The following is a 22,256-nucleotide window of genomic DNA, read 5'->3' as shown; positions in this document are numbered from 1 at the left end:
AGCATGCTGCCGGGCATATCCAGCAGGAGGCCACACACTAAAGCACCGGCCGCAGGAGTGACAGATCGGTTATATATGGAGAGATGTTGGGCAGTGACCTGTGCCAGCGGGCCAGTCTAGGCACGGTTGAGGCTATACTCTTACTGGAGCCCAGTTCCCTGTTGCTAATGGGATACAGTTACAAACATTACACTTACAGTATAGTTACCACATAATAAAAAGATATATTGTTTCAAAAGATCTGTTTACGATATCTGCAAACCCATTTCGGTCGGTAAAATTATTTCTGTGACTATAAACACATAACTTTGCATTTGATCTAACATTCACCGTCATTATAATGTAAAATGTATGTCTTTCTTTAATATTCGGTTAATTTGTAGCGCTTATACAAACACTGGTGTACATAATAGCAGTGTTTCTCCAGTTATTTACAGGTAGTTTTGCCAATATATTTTTGACTCGATTTAATTGTGTGTAATGAAATTATCACAAACTGCAGATGTTGTAATAGTTAGTAGATCATTTTTTTACCCTCCAAACCTGTTTGTGTTAATGATAGTTACTCGATCCTGGCCTACTTTCACTTGTAGCCTGTTTGGATACCAGTCACTGAGTTCCATACTGTTTGCATCATACTTGGGAATGTTTAGCATTAGTTGTACCTATGGCTTTTGGTGGTTTGTCCCATCATATAGATTATTCCCAATGAGTATTATCTCTATGCTCAAACCAGCCTTCAAAGAATTCCAAGAAACACCAATACTCAATCAGAAGATAGAAAACAGCGTACTGGATCCTCCATCTGGTTTACGGTATTACAGGGGTATTAATTGGGGGTAATGTGAGCTGCAGACTGATTGGACAGCATGTCATTTCTTACTGTACAAGAACTACTTGTATTGTAGAGGAATATGGACTGCCATGTATAAGAGTATGGCATGAGGCTGGCTGCCTTACAAAGGCTAAATGGGCACCCAAATTCATAATGGACCCATAAAACATCATTCTTGATAGTGGGTTAAATCATATATACCAATTGTGCAACATATTTCTATAGCAAAGTGAAATGTAAAGTTCAAAGCATTCCTCTCTACATGTTATAATACTAGAAAGGATCTGTAGTTAATACTATAATATTTATATCATATTTTATATTTTTTGTGAAAGGTTAGTTTATATAAGAAACCAGACATGATTATATGAGTGGGTGAGCTGGTGTTGATCCAATACTCTTCTCAGCGCAGATCCTCCAAAACAGTAGGGGTGAGATCTGGAGCCTAGCCATCTTAAATGGCTCTTTGAGCTCTACCACATGCGATGACTTTCCTTATGCGAGTAGCATTTCGACTTGGCTTTCCCTTCACATAATATAAGATGGGGATATGGTTTTTACATATGTGAGAGGCAGTCTGAGACAAATAGATAGTAATGGGGCTGCAATTAGCTTGATGTGTTAGGAGGAATGAACAAAGATAGAAGAGAGGAGTTTATACTCACAGTAGTAAAGTGATGCATTGATGTGTAGATCAAACTCACAACTAGGATCTAAGTGAACATCCCTTCTCTTTCAAATAATTAGCATAGGCTACATCCCTCTTTTCTGACTGTAATTGGTAAGAAAAGCACTAGCCAAGCTGCTCGACCTCAGAAGGGAGTGTACCTCTTAAATACTTTGCTAAAAATATTTTTGTGTTAATCCAAATAAAATACATAATCTACTGCTGATGTATTATTTTTAGTCAATAGCAACAAGACAAACACTGTTTCATGCAATGTAATCCTGATAATTCCTTGTTGAATTGTGAAAATCCATGTGAATTTTTTTCAAGAAAAGAAAAATAAATATTATTTTTGACAGCAACCATCTTGACAACAAACAGCACAACCTATGTGACCTAATGAAATCTCAGATTCTCAGATATATCGTTTTTTTAAACATTTTAGAGAAATCTCATGGGCAAGTTAATTCTTGGATTGCATGAACGATTTTATAATGATTTGGATGATATTAATCTAATATAACACGGGGACTTCATGGGAAATTTTAGTTTGGCCATAATTATACATTCCTAGTCCTGATCCTGTAGAGATGGGCAATGTGGCAGTGGCAACACAGAAGCTGACATGAGGCAGAACCAGGCCCTTGGCTAAGGCATACTCACCCTCCACCCTATCTGGTGCTGTCCAAGACATGTGCAGAAACTTGTCTTGGATCAATTTGGCTTGGTCTACCTTGTCCTACTCCCTGGACGATGAATGCTTGATCTGAATGTACTAACTCTGGTTAAAACGGTAGCCACTTGCCCGTGGTAAAATGTGTGCATATCTTAAGATCACTTTACTTCTGGATTTCCTAGATAATCAATAAGCATCAACTAGTACAATTAAATTGATGCCTTCAAACATGAGCTAGATAACGTTAACAAAAGAAGAATATAGAGGGATATAAGGAGTTATAAGGACATAAAGGACAAATTATAGCTGGTTGATCCAGTAAGAAATTAGACGGCCATTCTAGCGTAATTAAATAAATAGTAAATTGCTTTAATATGAGGTTTGTGCCTTCTTTTGGATCAACAGAAGTCAACCATCAGGGGGTCTAATCAGCTTGACCATGACTTTAACTATGTACATATCAGTATTTACTATGTGTTAAAGTGAGATTGGTATATTTGGCCTGTTTGACATGGACAGAATATTTACTACCAAATATCAGATTATTTCAGGATACCGCAGGGCTGAAAATAAGAGAAACAAAAGTTGCTGTTCTCACTAAAGTAACAGAGCCATTTGTAAGTTACAGCTTGATAATCTATATACCGTAAGTGAGGCTTTGGGTGCCTAATATTTGTGGAATGGAGAAATGAGCACTAAATACAGAACCTGGGATAAAAAAAGTTTTCCTACCAATATATAGCTATTTAGATAAAGATAGATAGATAGATAGATGGATAGATAGATAGACCAAATAGAATGAATAATTGCAAACATCTTCCTAGTTACACAGGAATTGTCATAAAACATAAATGTAAACTTTCTGATACAGTGTTGGATAGCTTTTTTTTAAATGTTACTGATGATTTTGTAAGGAAGTGATTTTGGTAACACATTCAGAGCCTCTGTTACAATTTTGATGTGATTCATATCCTGGTTTAATGAGTAATGTATCCATTTCACAACCATGCTTTGCAGGTAATTTAACAAACAATTTCAAGATTTCTGGCATGCATATGATCCAGTTGTTAGGAGTATTTAAGGCCAGGATGTGCCAAAATGTGCTCATTTGCATCCAATGTTGCTTTCAGGCTGACTACATTATAAACCTATTTGATATACAAAACTCAAGTTCTTCAAACAAAAGCAGAGAGGGGTAAGAATGTATAAGATTTATGCTTGGGGGATTATGAAGCTAATCTCTTCACCAAGGAAAAGAGATGTAAGAGACTTTTAAAGTTATAGTGCCATTCATGGTAACCAGGTTACAATATACCTCTTAACACCCTACATTTTACTGTTGAGTATAAGTAATAAACCTATGTAATGGTGCTTACTGATAACCAACATATGTGTATTAGAAGCCCTCCTTGTGAGTATAAAACAGAGATAATGACATCCTAATGTCATGTAAGTTCCCATTGTGTTGAATGACTGCTGCTCTTGGTTCAGAATGTCTTTGTATGGGTAGGGGAAGGTACTCTACTTCTGCCATGACATTACTATTTAAGTTACCTCCATGATCTGGCTGAGGATGGAAGCCGGTTGTCTTTTGCCAGTGCTGCTAAAGCTGATATAGTGTTATGGTTGTTGCTCTTTCTTTTCCTTCTTTTCAATTATAACACACATCATTTATGAAGTCTTACCGTAAAGGACTGGCTAATGGTACTTTTCTATCATTGAAGGGGGATAAAAGGTTATGTTCTCATTTGAGTAGTAGTTTTTTGTATTTTTAGCAAGCAGAAGAGAAAGAGATGGAAATGAAGGTTGTACAGACGCCTTTTGGGAATCTAATTATTAATCTGCCATTAAACACTCGTATGTGTTTTTTTTTCGGTTAACAGCTAATGTTCAGCTAAATCAATGCTTACAAATTGTTTTGCCAGTTTTATAATTTTCTGGAGAGAGTGTAAACTACTCAGTTGTTGTAACATAAAATATATCTCACATGATAATAAGCCCTTTAGGAAGCCAGCACATGTATCTCCCCCATAACTGCTACTGGTTTGTGAAAAAGTTTTTATCTTTTTTGTCTGGCTTGCAGCACATAACATAATCTGGCAACCCTACAAACAACATAACAAAGTGTGAATGTCGGCAAGAAATCTGACGACACCAGTTCAATGAGTTGAGTAAGCAAGAGCTTCTTTATTCAAGTGCGCACAGGGGAGAGTCCAGTTCGCAGACTTCTCTCCCCCTCCTTAATTTTCTAACAATATATAGGCAAAGAAGCGCAAACAGTTATTAGCATATTGTCTAGCCATCTGTTGGTATATTTACTTTGATTTGCTGACACACACGGTTTAAAGAGGTGAAGAAAAAATAGCCCCCCCCCCAGACATGTGCAATCTTTACTTACAGAAGGTCAAGAAAGGGACAACTTGTCCTTTGTCGTGGCGGACTCTGATTCTTTTGCAACAAGGCACTTAGAGCAAAGAAAACATACGAAAACATACCATATGTACACATTCTTCCGAGACACAAACAAGACATAAGTAAACTAAGAAATGAGGTAGACAGGTGATTGTAGTGTTATCTTATCTGCTATCAGCAGAATAAGCAATGAGGTAAAGATCATTGTGCTGACATCCAGAATCAGCAAAATTCAACTTCCACAAAAGTTAGTCAGAACTCTAATTCCAGGACCAAGTCTACATAACAAGTTAGCTTAAATCCTAGATTATTTTGGAGTCCAGCAACCCAACAGGCCCTAGGGGTGAATAGAGAAAGGCAATGAGAATAGAGAAGAATTCAGGACAAAATATTACTTCTCCACTTCTTGTAAGTTTTTTCCAATAAAACGTTAAGGATTTGCATCAAAGCAAAACAATGTAACTGTTAAAAATTAAGGAAAACAACAAAATACAGCTGTTGTTTTATAACGCTAAAATCAATTTAGGTAAAATTTCCACAAAGGGCCATTACAATGGCATGGAATGTTACATAGAAACCCTAATTAACCTACTTCGAATTATTCCATCAGAGGAAAAAAATCCTTCTCGACTCCAAGAGACAATCAGATTCTTGGATCAAGAAGCTCTAAAATATTAATTCTATTTATAGCCCTGTATGTCATGCCTTTCTAAAAAAATATCCAGACCCCTTTTGAAGGCATCTAATGTATTTGATAACACCACCTCTCTTGGAAGTGAATTCCATACCTTTATTGTCCTCACTGTAAATAACCCCTTCCTTTGTTGTCTATGAAATCTCTGCTGTTCCAGTCTCAGAGGGTGACCTCTTGTTCTTTGTACATTTCTGTTAATGAACAGCTCTTTATATTGGCCCTGCATATATTTATATAATGTTATCATATCCCCTCTAAGACGGCATTTTCCCCAGTGTATATTATTTTAACTAATTATATTCTTATTAATGTTTCTCACTCTTCTCCCATGCTAAAACACAGATCATCAAAAAAAATGTTAGTGATTTAAAAAAAAATAATAAAAAAATCTCTAAAATAATACAATAAATAATAATTTTTTAAAAAGACAATAAAGTGAGCCAAGTGATGTCATTGTGACATCATTGGCATTAATAACATGTTCAAGAGGTCCCTAGGAGGAGAGAGATGTCACTTAGGAGATGTCGGTAAGATTCGCCCCAGCTCAGGATTCACTTGTTTGTCCAAGCTAAATGCAACTGCAAAAGCCAAGCAGAACTCACACATGCATTTGTTGTGTGCACCAGTATAGAGGGCTGCCTCAGGCACGTAACCATAATTCTAAAGATTTCTTACCATTGCAAAAACTAGTAAATTATAGAAAAAAAAGGCTAATTGAAAATTATGAATACAGAACTCTCTGGTGCAAAGTGGTAAAAGTGATAAACTCACCATAGCAACCAATATAATATCCCTGTTTATTCAATGTGCATCATTTTGCATTAAAATTATTCTGCTGACAAAACCCCCCTCAGCCAATGGCATTTATTTATTATTTCATAAGGTTTTTTTTTTGCATATTGTTTATATTTAAGAACTTTTTTGGAAAATATTAAAGTAATCCATCCAAATGTTAAGTTTACAGATTCGTTTTAAAAGCTTTAGTAAAAAAATGCAACAAAGCTAAGATTTTTTCCTATTGGGATAAAATGGAAATTGTAATTCTTTATGACGGTGCTGCTGGTTTTTCTCCTTTGTACGACATTTGGAAAATCCTTGAAGCTGATAAAGTTGCTAATGTGCTTCTTAGTATAATGTAGTTGGTAAATAACTAGAGATATTATAAAAACTGCCAATCCTCCAGGGCCCGGAGGCTCCAACAATAATGATTTCTGAGAATGTTTTCACAGTTCAGAATTGCTCAATATGGGCTTATATGACATATGGGATGAGTAAAACTATTGTTTTCAGCTACTCTGGGTACATCAGTCCTGTGGGGTCCACTGTGAGTTTATTATTCACTGTCTGTGACTGAGAGGGAAGAAAAGCTGTATGATGAGAAGACTGGCAGGCCAGACTTTCCAAACAGAAATTAGAATCTGTTTTAACCAAGAGAGTGTTGGCCTGGGGGGACAATTGCCAACCCACTTGCACTGGCAGGAGCCCAGTGAGATGTTACATAATCCTACGGTAATATTGTGGCTTTGGGCAAGGAAAGGGTGTCAGGTGGTAGGCGTGATAAGTGTGAGGGAGTGAGGTTTGATAGGTGTGAGGGAGTGAGGTTTGATAGGTGTGAGGGAATGAGGTGTGATGGGAGTAATACAGTAAGGAATGATAAGTGTGATTGGTTTAAAATAGGATTTTAGAGTGAATATTTTTTCATTCTGACCATGTATGTGTGTATTTAAGAGTGACTGTATGTTGTTTACGTATTTAAGATGTAGCCCACCATTACATCCCTATTTCTATTGGTCCAGGGGGAAGCACTTACCCGAGGTAGTAGTGGCTGCTCTGCTGCTGCAACTGCCTTCTTGACATTTGCATAGCACTGTGATACACTCGTTTCCACAATCTTCGTATTCCACAAATATTTGCCCGTTCGTGTACATTCTTCATGTTCGTTTTTTGCCATTTTTTGTAGAAGGGGTAATACGGGGTTAACGCAGTACGCACTATGCAGCAGCTTCAGGGTCAGGATTTTTAAGGCCCGTACGAGCAACTCTATTGGTTGCCGGCAGGGGCCTCCTCTGCCATCAACCAACGAAGTGCACCTGAAGTCAACCAATTGGTTGATGCCAGAGGAGGCCCTGCAGGCGAGTCGCTCGCACGGACCTTTAACTCCTGGTGCGAACCTACGGATTTCCACTCCCGTTAACCCCTGCGATGCTGCATAGATAAGGTAGGCTAGATGGGGAAAGGAGCAGGGAGATTATTATTATTATTTATTGTTTTATACAGCGCCATCAAATTCCGTAGTTTAGTAGATTAACAAAGATTAACACAAAGATTCTTTGTGTTGTGTGTCTTCATCTTCGTGTACATTTTGCCGCCGCCATGTTTGTTACTTCGGTATTTGGGCTGAACAATGGAAACGCACCCTTCCTGTTCATTTTCATGTTTGCCCGCATACAAATGCACAAGTCTATTAATTACTACATCTGAGGGTACCTAATAGGCTTGTACTGATAAAAAAAATCAAATCTCAAAGAATTTTTACTGGACCTTATTTTATCCATATAGCACCACAAAATAAAGTCGATAAAGCCATTTTGCACACTGTGGTCCCTTATAATCTGTAGGTGGTCAGCAAGCCTTGACCGGTCTCAAAATACCGTCTTCTGTATAATGATTGTCCATGTAGATTGGAGCCAGGAGTGCTGCTGCTAATCATTTGTCTTAATCTGTGTCACTCATAACCTCCCAGCAGGTTAAAATACCCCGATTCACATACTCCCGGCTTTTTTTTTTTTTTTTTGTTTTTTTTTGTTTGTTATATTAAGATATCATATGATGTATTATACAACTTACACCTAGGATGATATTTAGACCTTTCAACTGTTCTCCTGTCTTTATTTTTTTGTTGTATTTGTCTATTTAATGTTTAATATGTTTGTACGTATTATGAAAATAACAAAAATAAAAATTTAAAGTAAAAAAAAAAAATACCCCGATTCACATTCTTAAACGATCATAACATAGCTGGGATTTTTGTATAAATTTACACATAACATAAATACAATTCACACTGCTAAAGTAATCTCCAAGAGTCTACCGGTGTCATTTATGATTTCCATGAGAAAGCTATTATATTAGAAAAAAAATCAACCTGTAAATATATTGTTTAAATGAATATTGACAGTGTTAGCGATCGATGGAGCGAGAGGCTCAGCTAGATTTTGTATGCTCTAGGTTAATGTTAAACTACAGCAAGTGCTATTTTGGGTACGTTTCTTATGATCTGGATTGATAATTACCCCAAACACGTACAAGAAAGCAAATACGTTTCCATTTGTGCCTTCCAGAAAAACAAGTGCCTTTTTTCATGATTTAATTCAAAATGTTGATTTTCTCAGTATTCAAAAGGTTTTTATGATTATAGTGTCGCCTGCAAGAAGGACTGACATGGCCCTGTATAATGATTATGTAGTATAAACAGAGGGTTAACAACTTTAGGTGTGTACTCCTCAAGGACTAGGCTATGAACATGGGGAGGAAAAAGAGATACAAACATAGCACAACACAGTGTGTATCAAAATAGAAAATGCAAATGCATAATTACTTAATTCAGGCCACTTCAGCCTTTCTTACAGGAAAAAGATTGGCCCACCCCAATATATGTTAAAGGGACTACCTAATGTCCATAAATGGGAACTTTCAGGTTCCAGCTGCCCAGAGCCCTCTCCTCTCTGTACGTGGGTAAGCATTCCTGCTGATGTCTTTGGGTACTGGCACTGAGATCAATGGGTAGTCCTGCTGGCGTAGAATTTGATCCGCTGACATCAGTGGATGGTCTCACTGACATTGCAGGAAAACTGGCGTGGTCTGATCGAGAGTGGGACTCGTGGCAATGCCGCTCCTGCGACTCAGAGTTTCTCACTGAAGACCCGGAGACCCAGAGAAGCAGCTCGTCTCCCGTAGTCTCCAGGAAAAACACTGAGAGTTCCTGGGTATACTAATGTCCCTGACACCCCCTGTATTGGAGAATGTGTACTCTGTAAAGCACTGAGAGTCTGAGACACAGGAGCTGCCTTGCTGCCCTCCTCCTGCATGGGCCCACTATTCTAGCATTGACCCTAGCAGAAGGAGAGTCAGAGGGACACCGCACAGCACCGACAGTGGGCTTTCCCAGGATATGAAAGGCTGTGGAGTTCAAGCAGCAAGCGACAGTAGCTAAAAGAGTACCCAGAGTGTACGAGGCTTCCCTTTCCTGAGTGAATGATCACCTGAGTGGTAAGGTAGAAACATCTAAACAAGCACACTAAATAAAGTTTAACCCCTATGGATACAGTTCTAAGGGACAGAATGAAGTGCTCCCTCTTGCTGCTAGAGGGAAGTTTGAGGAGGGTGGTAGGTGGCTTTGGGGGGGAATTTGGGAAGCTGGGTTGTGATTTCCATGTGTTCGCTAGTCCTGTATTGCATTATCGTTATATAGTTATAATGTGATAAACATTGCTGTTCACTTATAATACTATGATATTGCCCTTATTTATATAAGGGTCCTAACTAGAAGACATATGCATACTCAGTTAGGTGGAGACACTGCCAAGTGTACCCTGATCTTCCCTCAACGGAGGCTCAGAATGTCACTGTAGGAGGCCATAAGGTAGGAGATCAACAGAGGTGAGGATGCCCAAGCCCTAATAGGGCTATTTGCGTGTTAAAATAATAAATTAAATGTAATGCACATGACATGAAACAAATATTCTGCATTTACCATGCCCGACTAATGCTTAGTGCACAAAAAGGCCGCCTATAAACCCAGTTTGGAGGACTGTTCTGACAAATTATGGACTGTTGGCAGCTATGAACCACCCCACCTCTTCCTGTCATATGTACATGTGTAATTCAGATGCTACTGCATTTAATTACTTCTTGGGATAGCATGGACAGCAATTGCATTTTATTTCCTGCACCTCCTCTCCTCTAATCTCAATGTCCTTGTGTCTTCACTTTACTTGACTGAGATTTTTTTTCCGCTGACTATGAATATTTCTAAATAAAGTAACAATATTCCATTGTGTGCACTAATCCTAATAAATCTACATTTTTTTAGTCATAAAGGGGCCAAGTGTCATGTTCTCTTTCTTTTTTACTGATGTATAATCCCATATTGAATTTTATTTTTAAAGTAATCTCGAAAAGTATTCAATATTTATTTAGCTATTCACTTCATTTTCTAACAAATATTGAGACCCCCCTTCCATTTATGGCCCCTTCAATGGTGGCATGGTGACTTACCAAGAAACACTTATATTGCTCAGTTTTGGGGAAAAAATAAATAAAAATAATAATAATAATGTAATAACACTAAAATATCAGGATGCATATTAAAAGAGGTATTGAAGCAAAAAAAAAATGCTTAATTTCATATTATAATGCCCAAACCATGTACTGGTACCTTGTGCTCGAAATGCAGATTGGAAAGCCAGTTTTCAGAAATAGGTTGGTTTCATATTTTGTAGTTTTTATAGGACTGGGTTAAACCGGATTTAACTAATATTAAAAATGAAAATGTTGTCAAAATTGAAAGAGTTATTTTGTAAACCTACTGGGAATATATATTTTTTAAATTTTACTTCTTCATAGTCATAGTGCTGTCTGTTTTTCAATCCTCATTGCTGAAAGCCCTCTTGTTTACGCAGATAGATTTGTAGAACAGATAGATTGAAGTATGCAAAGAGAATGTGTGGCTTTTTAATGTTTACTTTTGTAGCAGTACTCGGACACAGTAAACAATGAACCCCTTCTTAACAGATGATGTACCATTATGCCCTCTGAACCAAGCATTAGGTGACAGAGGACCTAATTGTACTTCCTGTGGAAAAACAGCGGGAAGCTCCCGTGCGCAACACTACCCCCCGGTTCACGTTGAGGGGAGCTGCCTTGCAACCAATCCAGTCCCTGATTACCCAAGCCTCACCCCCTATAGTCATTTGATCACTCTGATCACCAATCACATGCATCTACCGGACAAAGCTAATGTTAGTAAACAAAAAGAAAAAAATCCAAGATACGCTCCTACTCAGGGTACAGATCTACATGGTGACACACAGAGACTAAAATTCCTGTTCATTCCAGGCCAAGTTGCTCAGAGCTACTTGGCCTGGCCAGTGTATGTGTATATGTGTGTTTATGGGTGTGTAAGGGAAGTGTAAACTAAATAACCTCAGTAAAAATATAGTGGGGGCATGATTTTCCAGGAGGCGCTAGTTATAGTTCTGAGACAGTCCCTAGTAGTTCGGTTCTATAACCTTTTGTATTGCAGTTCTTGGTGATGTTGTAACAAGTAATATTTTATGATAACGTCAGCTCTAAATACTTAAACTGTTGAGTAAAATTCACTAGTCATCTCTATTTTAAACCAGCTTTTCTAAAGTAAGATACAGGTAAAAGAATAAAAAACTATAGTTATACAATTAAATGTGCATTTGGTTTTTTTTTGTATTAATTTATTTGGGAGGGGGGTCACAGGTGGGTGGAGCAGTGTCATATTCCTGCCTGGGATATATCCAAGCTATATTCCAGGGTATACAAGAGCAGAATAACGTAATATATCTCCCAGCAATGAAAACCCTACATTACACAAGCATGTTGTATGAGCACTGTACAAAACGCCTGCAGAGCAAAATTTTCAAAATTTCTTGTGCTGTGTCAAACAGTTTCCGGAATGCAATGGCAGATTGCCAAGTGTCACAATTAGAATTTTCCATAAAGTTCCTGTCATCTCAAGTGTTTTGTAGAATGGATAAGATGACAGGAAGTGAAGTCAATGAATCTATCTCCGCTGAACTGATTCATTAAAAACACTGTCAACATCCTGCCCCTATTAATGACATCATCAACATTTTAATATGATTCTAGAAATCCTAACCATTAATTCTATGTTATCACTGATAGATAATAAAAAGTTTATTTGTATCATTTAACAAAATGCAAAGTGAGTGAACAGAAGAAAAATCTAAATCAAATCAATATTCAATGTGGCCACCCTTTGCCTACAAAACAACATGAGCTACACTTGCGCACCATTGTTAAGAAACTTGGCAGATAGCTTGTTCCATACATCTAGGAAAATTAATCACAATTCTGTGGATTTAGGCAGGCCCAGTTGCTTCCCTCTCCGTGCATAAGTATCTGCCTGTGCTTCTCGCCATGAATTGTGACCAAATCCCCCACTTCTTTTGCAGAAATGCAGGAACCTCCGCTATTCACTATTTTCTTTTGCCTGCAAAAACTAATTCTTGTACCGCTCTGTAGCCCTTCGACAGACAAACTGCTTTCTGCTACACTGAAGTATTTAACATTTTGGATGGCTCTGCTGGACATCTTTTGATGCAGGGAAGTAAGCATGAGGTGTGTTTCATCTGCTGCATTTGGCCAAGTTTCCTTGGCCAACCACTGGATCTATGGTCCTCAACATTGTCTTTGTGCTTCTTCTTAGACAAAGTATCTGGAAATTTCTGCCTGGGACAGACCTTGCTGATGCAGTACAACCTTGTTTCTGTGCTCAGTCTTGTCATGTGTGTGACTTTTGACATGAATCTGTCTTCAGCAAGGTCACTTTGTTATTGAGTTTGGCTGTTCCTCACCCAGTTGTATTCCTTGTAAGGATTGTGTTTCAACCTACATATTAAATTGATGGTCATTAGCACCCATTTGGTATGACTGTTTAATCATACACCTATTTGCCTACAAAATGCCTGAATGGGTGCAATTGCACCCAGAAGAAATGATGCTGTTTTGAGGGCAATGGATAATAACACCAAATATTAATTTGATTTAGATTTTTCTTCTCTTCGCTCACTTTGCATTTTGTTAAATGCTAAAAACAAACTATTAACATGTCTATTTTTGGTCAAAAGGTTTGTACAGTGTTAACTATGTGAAAAAAGTGGCGTTAAAATGACACCGTTTATTGGCTAATTTATCAGTTAGCCAATAACTAGTATGATTTTAACTTCACTTTTTTCATTCTTATTTTACAGCATTTTTTCACACCTGCCTAAAACGTTTACACAGTACTGTATATAATTTTAACCAAAATGTGGCTCCAACCTATTCTCCTTTTTCCTTGTTTCTCAACACTCTTGTTATGCAGAATTTGTATTAAATAAATACAATTTTATTTCAGGTACTCTGAGGAGGTTTCCCTTTTTGCTGATCAAACACGCAAAAGGCAGGGTTCTTTTCAACCTGTAGCAGCAAGACCTAAATGTGAGAGAAGGGAGACATTCCCCATAGGTAAATAATAATAAAATGTTTAATAATAGCGCTTGCAGATTCCATACAAAAGCAAAAGCCCCGGTCTGTAAGCTTACTATTTAGTTGGTGGTTGAGGGGGTGGAAAGAGGTCATGACGGTAGAAGAGAGAAGCAAGTCATGAGAAGAACTAAGATGGTGGCTAGGGGTGTACTACCCTCCAGTGATGATCACTGTGTGATCAGTCTAGGGCTAGCCCATCCCTGTGTGCCAGTGTGGCAGCACCCACATGTGCCAGTGCATGTGAGTTATAGGGGGTTGCCAAATATAGGATCCACCCCGGGTTCCAAATACTCAAGGTACACTCAGCAAGCAACTCAGCATCAATATTTCTTCTACAACAAAGGGCATTATTGCAAATGTATTCATGCACAAATATCCATGGGGATACATTTAATAACAGCATGTATTTTGCATTTATTATTAAGCATTTTTGTATAATTTAATATCATACAAACACTTGCATACTGCACAATGACTGCACTAGCCTTTGCCCCCAAGCACTCCATATTTTTATTTCCATAAAAAGTATATACAACACCATCCAGGTGCACCCTACCTCTAATATTCAAAGTAAAAATTGTCAAATTCCGTGATCCATCCAGCAGCACTCTGACCTCCAAGGCCCTCCAGAAAAGCAAATAAAGGTTAGGTACGAGAACAAGGAGAGCAGCGAGGGGTAGTCAGCTCAATAAGCTCATAGCCCACTGTCATATTAAGATCCATATGAAACCTCACTGAAGATTTGTATTTGAATAAAAAAATATTCTCAGGGCCCTAATCAGAGAAACAAAACAAAAAGTAGTCTGAACAAAATTACTGATGTGCGGCACATCAAAGAAACCCAAATGTTAAATTCCTAACAAAAATGCTATTCACTAACCATAAAACCTTACTTTTATTATTAATATGATGTACGCCATCTGTGGTCCCCGTATGATACATATTTTGTCAACAATATCACTTGCTATTGTTTTTTATATTGTGTGGCTGTACGTCTAACTTGGCTAATGCCATGTCCTTGGTTTACCTGTGTTGCTTCTGTATAGAGCAGATAAAATCAGCCTCAAAACAGGCTCTACCTGACCTGCATTAATGAAATAGTTCAAGTGGGTCAACCCCACCTGCTTATCTTCCTGTACAGTCATCTGTACACCGACTCCAAACTGACTGATAGCAGTCACACCACATAACAGATAAGTTGTCATTGGGCACTTTCGCTCAGGGAAACCAGAAAAATAAAAAAATACAGAGTTGTAATCACATGTATATTATGGAAAACAAAGATTGTTTTTTTTACAGATCAAGTGCAAAAACTCCATTAACAAGTCCTGAAATCGCTTTTAATTTAACATTTACAGTGGTGTCAACTGTCACATCCACAATAATATTCAAACCACTCCCTTCAACTTAGTGTTGGCTACGGCAGAAATGTGGTGGGTATAGAATAGAATAGCACATTAACATTCATAGATAAGACATTAAATGACATTGTAACGCACATGATCACCTCCCTGGAGAGGGGTAAAGCTGTGGTTTAGGAATTCGGTGCGATCTGTTGATAAGCAAATCCTGCTTTGAATAATGGATAATAGAGCAGAGAAGTAGACAGTGATAACATGGGAGCAGTAACTGTGATTGTACACCGTATTCTTGTTGTTGTTGCATCTGGAGCGATCCTCCAGATCTGCGATTTTTAGTAACTTTAAGTTCTTTGAGTTAATTATGACTGTCCACCAGTTCATTTAGAGCAGAGCTAAAGTCTGTCACAGCTTGGATTCTATGTATGGTGTTCTCTCACCAAGATCTCTCTCTCCACTGGAGGTGCGGCAGGCCGCACGTCTGCTTCCAGGATCTTGTCAGGCAGCCTGCCGCCATCTTGTTGGAGCCCCTGTTTCCCCTAGTGAGGCCCAAAGAATTATGACGTATGATCCTGGGACTTCCTCTGCTACCCTGTGGACATCACTGCAACTGTAGGAGGTAGGTTGACCCTCTAGATCAGTTGCCATTTTGAGTGCTGATTTCGGCCCCTAAATCAGGTAAGCGCTTGTAGATGCCGTCTGTTCTCCCCCGCTGTATGATTTTTGACATCAAACTATCCTCAGCAACCTGACCTTGTTAGTTAGTTTGGTTGTTCCTCACCCAGTTTTATTCCTCCTACACAGCTGTTTGTGTTTTAATTAATGGTTGTGTTTCAACTGACATATTAAATTGATGATCATTAGCACCTCTTTGGTATAATTATATAATCATACACCTAACTATATGCCTACAATATCCCAGACTTTGTGCAAGTGTACCTAAAAGAATTGGATTGGAGAATTGGGGAGAGGCTGTCACTGGAAGCGTCGCCATTTGCCCTAAATTCACCTTATAGCAAAACAATGGTTCTTTTGGTGACATCCTGTGCACCGACTGGAGGATTGGAGAGAAGATAACACCGGAAGTGCCGCCATTTTGTTGCAAATTCCCGCCGGGTTATGTCCGCGGAAATGAGGAGGAAACTTGAAGTTAGAGAAGGGAGAAAATAAAAGATAGCAGATAGAAGAAGACAATGTGGAAGTGGAGGGCAGAAATAGTAGGGAAACATTTAAAGAGTGTGAGAGAGAAAGAGTGAATAAAAATGACAGCGTGAGAGAGTGAGGGAGAGTGAATTTGGGCTCCGGGCACTGAATTTCATTCCTGAATTAAAAATGCCCCAAAATTTTGGACCAAAGCGAATGGCCCAAAAACAAAACGAAAAATGTGTCTGGATCATTTTTGGCCCATTTGCACATGTCAAATATATAACTTCAAATTTTAAAGTAATTTTTTGTATGACCACTTACAATTATAAAATGATGCATCCATCCATGTACCAGTAAGGGAACAGGACAAGATCATAGATTTCCATTCCTAACGATCATTGATTTGTACATAAAGCAAAAAAAAATGTGTATATAAATTCAGGAAGCATTTTTGGGGAGCAACCTCAGTGTGCGCTTCTACATGTCTTCCATGTCATACCTACACCTCTGTAACTAATAACACTCACTTACTGTCAGGCAATCATTTGTTTTTAAAACAGGCAGAACCATAAGACAGGTTTTCTAGGAAGCATACCTCTTTAGAAGCATACAGTTGGCTATAATTGTCCTAGAACAACTTAATTATGGGTAGCAGTTGATGACCTCATTACAGTATACAGGATTTTAAGTGGCGTTTTAAAGCAGAGATGATAATTAAGTGATAAATAAAATGTATGACTGTAGGTCATTGATAGTTGATGTTTTATTAGGTAAATTAGATCAAAATGTTAGATACTGGAAATTATTTGTAATTGCCAGACCACTGGGTTGGTATGTCTGAGTGGAGAAGGTCATTTCAACATGCCCATATCCAATCCATTTTCCGCCCTTCCCACCAAGATTCCACACTCCTCTGCTAGCTCCTCCAAGTCTTTTGGATAAGCTCTTCGCCACAAGCATTCAACATAAAACCCACTTCACCATACCAGACTCCAGGTTTCAAACTCTAGTCATCTTTTTCCCCTCTTGCAGAGATCCCACCCTGAGGCCTGTGTTTGTGCTAAGACATGAAGGCCGAATACATTTGTTCAGACTTGTAAGATACAATTAGGCAAGAAATGTCTGCCGAAATCATTGGGCAACTGCATGGACAACTACAAATTCTACCAATGGTGGACAGCTACAAATCTTAAATGATCCCATGGACCATAACATTTCTATATAATTTATTCATAGCATTCATGTTTTAACTTGTTCTAGAACTCCAAGATTTTGTGTTTTAAATGGAAACATTGATCTTAAACCTAGGTCATAAATGCAATTTGTTCTATTACACTATAAAGTAAATTTCCTTACATACACATGAACTGCCAATATGACTTGATATAGCACACAGTATCTATTATTGGTAGAATTATGAGTACTGGGCAGAGGTAGTACAAACTAACAGTATTAATCAATGATGCCACATCTACACTGTACAACTCGCCCAAATGCCCTACTTTATTTGTTAGGCTTCATCTTCATCACCACCCCAGAAGTAAATAATTTATTTCATAATACCATGATCAATACAGACATCTCATATAAATGAAGTGGTAGGAGACCTTGATAGTGCATGGAAATATTAATCTATTTTCTCCTGCCCAAATTCTTGGGTTTAGGAAGTACAGTGGATGAAGGACACATTGCCCCTATATTTTGCCAGAGAGTAAATGTTTTGCTAGGAGCTGACAGGCCAGCATTTATGAAGTTGCTAAGAAATGCCTAAAACTGAGTAGCTCTGAGTCTTTCCAAGCAGCTCCACAACTATGCCTTTACCACAGGGTGGATACTTTAATCCAGTTTATACAGTTAACCATCCCGGGGAATCTTTCCATTGAGAAGGTTGGGACAATATCAACTCATCAAATTAATGCTTTTACGCGAGGCTGTGTGAGCAGGGCCCTCCACAGCTTTTGTTTCTGTTAGGTTATTCAACTCATTACTCATTATGTTCTGCTATTTCATCACTGTAGAATAGGATGGCACTATATATTTTAATCAGTAATAATAATTAATAGCGTTCAAACTATTGGTCTATATTATCCAAGACCATGTATTCCCCGACTATGAAGTAATACCTTTCCTCTTTACTAAACACAAACCAAACACAAATACAATTTTCTAATTCAACTTTCTCTGATATTCAAATTTTAAGTTGGCAGTGATTTTCACTAGTATTCTGAAACTCAGAACAGTTTTATTTTTCCACTGAATTCAGCTGTGTTTTAGGGTTTCAGAAAAAGTTAGGTGCTAACTTAAATCCAGTAAAATTTGGTGAGCAATGGTAGTGGGTAAAGCTGGTTGCACATAGCAGTGGGCTTTCCCTTTAAACATCATACATGGAAAGAAAAGAATAGAACAAGGAACGTTCTAAACAAAGATCCCTATAGGCTGGAATGTGTAAAATGTAAAGTTAATTGTTGCCCATTTAATTAAAACAAATTAAACTCCAGTTTTCTGCAGACATCCCTTTTTGGGGGGAAAAAAATAGTGCCTTTTTTTTTTACACAGCAGGATAAACTATTAAGCGTAGACAAAGCCTCTGAATTAGGGTGATGTAGCAAACACCTGCTTTCTAGCATCTCAGACAGAATGGGAAGCCAGAAATTCAGTCCAGAAATATGATGTATTCCAGAAGCATTGCAGATGTCACCACTAACCTCTACATGATTCCTTCTCTAGAGACTGGGGAAGATCTAAATTACCATCTTGCCTTCTACTTCCTGGCTTTAAAGGATGTAATTCAACAACAGTATACTCTAAAGAGATGCGATCCCTGCTATGTTTATTACAAGATGATCTGATAATAAGTTGCTGTTGAGAATACATCATGTTTGGTTACATGATTTCTTTATGTAGGTTCTGACTACAGCAGCCAGGATCTGGTACACAGTCATCTGAGGTGGGAATGTGGACACAATACATGTTCTGGAAATTAGACCTAAATTTTGATCTCTGAACCATTCCAGGCTATTGTTTTTTTTTTAAGGTCCCTTGGAAAATGCACCACCATATACCACCAGTCGACCACAAAACATGGTGGGTCGGGTTTACCATATTATTTCATTAACCGTATTCCTAACACAGGGCATATTCTAATGTCTAATCCTATAATTTCAACATTTCACCCGCCCCCTACCACACAACCAAGCACCTCCAACAACTTTTCCACCAGGACAAATTATCAACTCTGTTGTTCAAGGGAGGGAGGGATGGTGAATGTTTTGTTAATAATATTAAAAGTGACAAGCAGGTTATATTAGCAGGGCTGTCAATAAAATAGCCCACCCAGTTTTCTGTGGTCTATTCCACAACAAAGGGATCAGACACTGAAGTACATGATTCATTACAGAAGGGGGTGATAGTTGTTGTTCCAATTGGTTCCCAATACATTCGGCGAAACACATTATATAATCACCTCTTGTCAGCGGCAGTAGTGATGTGACAAACACTGCGGACAGGATTCTGTTCAATGGGAGCACTTTCTTGACTGATTGACAGTTTCAAATAACCAATCAGTGGCAAGAAAAATCAGACCATGGAAAAAGAGTCGAGCTGCTGCAGTGGAAGTGTGAGGGACATTGTACTCTTCCCTTAAAGCTACTTTGAATAACACCTACAACAAAATAAAGATGTTTGCTTCCAGCAATGTTATACTTATTAAACTAACTGGAATAGCTAATAGACTAATGCGTCATACATGACAATGTTGGATACAAATTACATATGTTTTAATGAATCCAACCCTTCTGAGAACAAATTTAGGCGGTCCACTGGATTACATAACACTGTCTTACAATGAAGGGGTCCAAAGCAGTTTTTATATCAGGACCCAAGTTTTATTATTACACTTTTAACATAAAAGAGGAAGTGTGTCCTTTGTCCCACAACAGTAATAAAGATTAATGTGGGAGAAAGACAGATGTAATGTTTATTCACTAAAACATGTTATTTTCCTGAAAAGTCAAACCTCACTGGATTCAATATGCTTTTTGAAGGGCTGATCACAGTAAGAATTAGGCGCAAAACTAGGGATATGTTGCCCTATTGGGCACTGCTTCTCAAAGTTACACGGGAGATCTCAGATCGCTCCAGCTGGCCCATTTACCCTCTGCTTTGCTCCTCGCTGGCAAAGCCATCATATACAGATCATATGACACCATATACTGGCACTCAGTAGAAAAGATGGTGGCTGCGGAAACAGGGGTGCAGAGTATACTGTGCATTATACAGGGCCAGCTCTGCCCTTCACAATGCATAGTGAAGTCTGTAAGCTAAAACAATGTCTCATAAGTTCCAAGAATGAAAACAAAACCACAAAAATTGTCAGTAAAAAAGCAGGTAATACTTTTTAATGAAATATAGTTTATCAATAATTAGCAATGCAAAGATGATATGAACCTAGAAAGTATTTGTACGTTATAAACCTATAAAATATTTGTAGAGTCTTCCAGATACTTACAACTATTTGAAAGCTTATATTTTATTAAAGTAGGTTAATACGAAAAGAAGATTAAAAGTCTAGTTCACTGCGTAAATTCAACAAATTGTTTCTTTAATACAACCAGTTGCAGATTACACATTCCTTTTGCATTGCTTAATCTTAGTACAATGGAAGGAGTATAAAATGGTCAACTGTACGAATTACAAATGCTATGACGATGAATACTTTTTAAAAAGTTAATGAAGGCACTATTGATTTATTTAAAAAAAGGAAAAACAGAATTTTACTTGAAATAACTTGAGTATGTGTTGTATTACTCATTGGCTCAATACTGTCCTGCAGAACTTCTACTGGTACCATACCAGCCTGTGCCATGAAAAGTCTTTAAAGCCCTCTAATTGTTTTATTGGTATCATAGAAAAGTAAGCTTTTCAAAATACTGTGCTATTTTTTTTAAACAGTTCTAGTTTTGCATAATGTTTTCAGCCAGCTGTACATTAGTCATCTGTCTGTGTTCTCTCTCAGTTACCTTTGTCTAAGCTACTACACTCTATGTACTACTAGTACTACGAAAGACACATTGACGCCATATCATATTGCCTGTGATAAATAATAAAATGACATGGTCTTAATCACCCAGCCTGACTCTCTGACTAATTAAAGTCTATGTTGGAACAGACTTCATTAGCATTGCCACATGTGATGAAATTAGCTCAGCGTGGTGTAGGAAAAGTAGGGAAAGCCACCAAAAATATCACATGACGACACAATGGTAGCAGGTAAACAAAGTTTATTTGGAAGCAAAAGGAGATAAAATTAGGTTTTTGTCAATGTCGATCTACATTGCTGTATACAGCACTGTGTTTTATGATTAAAAAGAAAAAAAATTCTATGGGCCTTCTCCTTTAAATCTTAAATCAGTCCTCACTGACTGCCTTTTGGGTGTGTGTGTGTTTGTATGGTGCACCGAATACCACAATGTGAGGCTATTCTGTGGAATAGAAATTGTTTGTTTGTTTTTGACGGGTGTGAGCTATTTAAATTTTTTTACCAGTTAAGTTAGTGTCAACAGCAACCCTATTAGACGCGTCCATGGAAAATTCATCAAAAAGGGCACTGCACTATTTGCTATTAGTTAAATTGTATTTGATTGTGTACTTGTTAAAAATCAAAGAAAAAGTTCATATATTTTAAGGAATAATTTTCCCTATTAAGAAATTGTTAATTTTTGGCAACAAAGATAGAGAGGTTTTATTCCTGGCCGAAGTTGAAAAACCTGTCTCAGTCAAATGACTTTATCATTCAAGCAGACAACAAAATATGCAACTAGGCCTATAATGGATCTGTGACAAATGATCCTTCTGCTGTTATGACTACTACACAATGAAGCTGCCATTAACATAACATGTAGTAACAGATAGATCATAATTGACATTAGTGACAGTTATCCATCAGGGTCAAAAACAAATTGAAATGTATTTTCTCACTGCCATTTCAAAGCTAAGATGAAAGAAAGTATAGTAAATGGAGTAGCGTGCAAAAAAAAAGCAAGCAGAAAGCTAAATACTCAACTAATTAACTATGATGATGTCCCTGGCTAAGCTCTGTGGCATACTTGATGTAAACACGCAATGGCATGCCATTTCTGATTTGAATATATATATATATATATATATAT

The sequence above is a fragment of the Spea bombifrons genome, chromosome 1 (assembly GCF_027358695.1).
Source record: "Spea bombifrons isolate aSpeBom1 chromosome 1, aSpeBom1.2.pri, whole genome shotgun sequence".
Classification (NCBI taxonomy): domain Eukaryota; kingdom Metazoa; phylum Chordata; class Amphibia; order Anura; family Pelobatidae; genus Spea; species Spea bombifrons.
The sequence above is the reverse complement of the archived record's forward strand: the minus strand, read 5'-3'. Positions refer to the sequence as shown.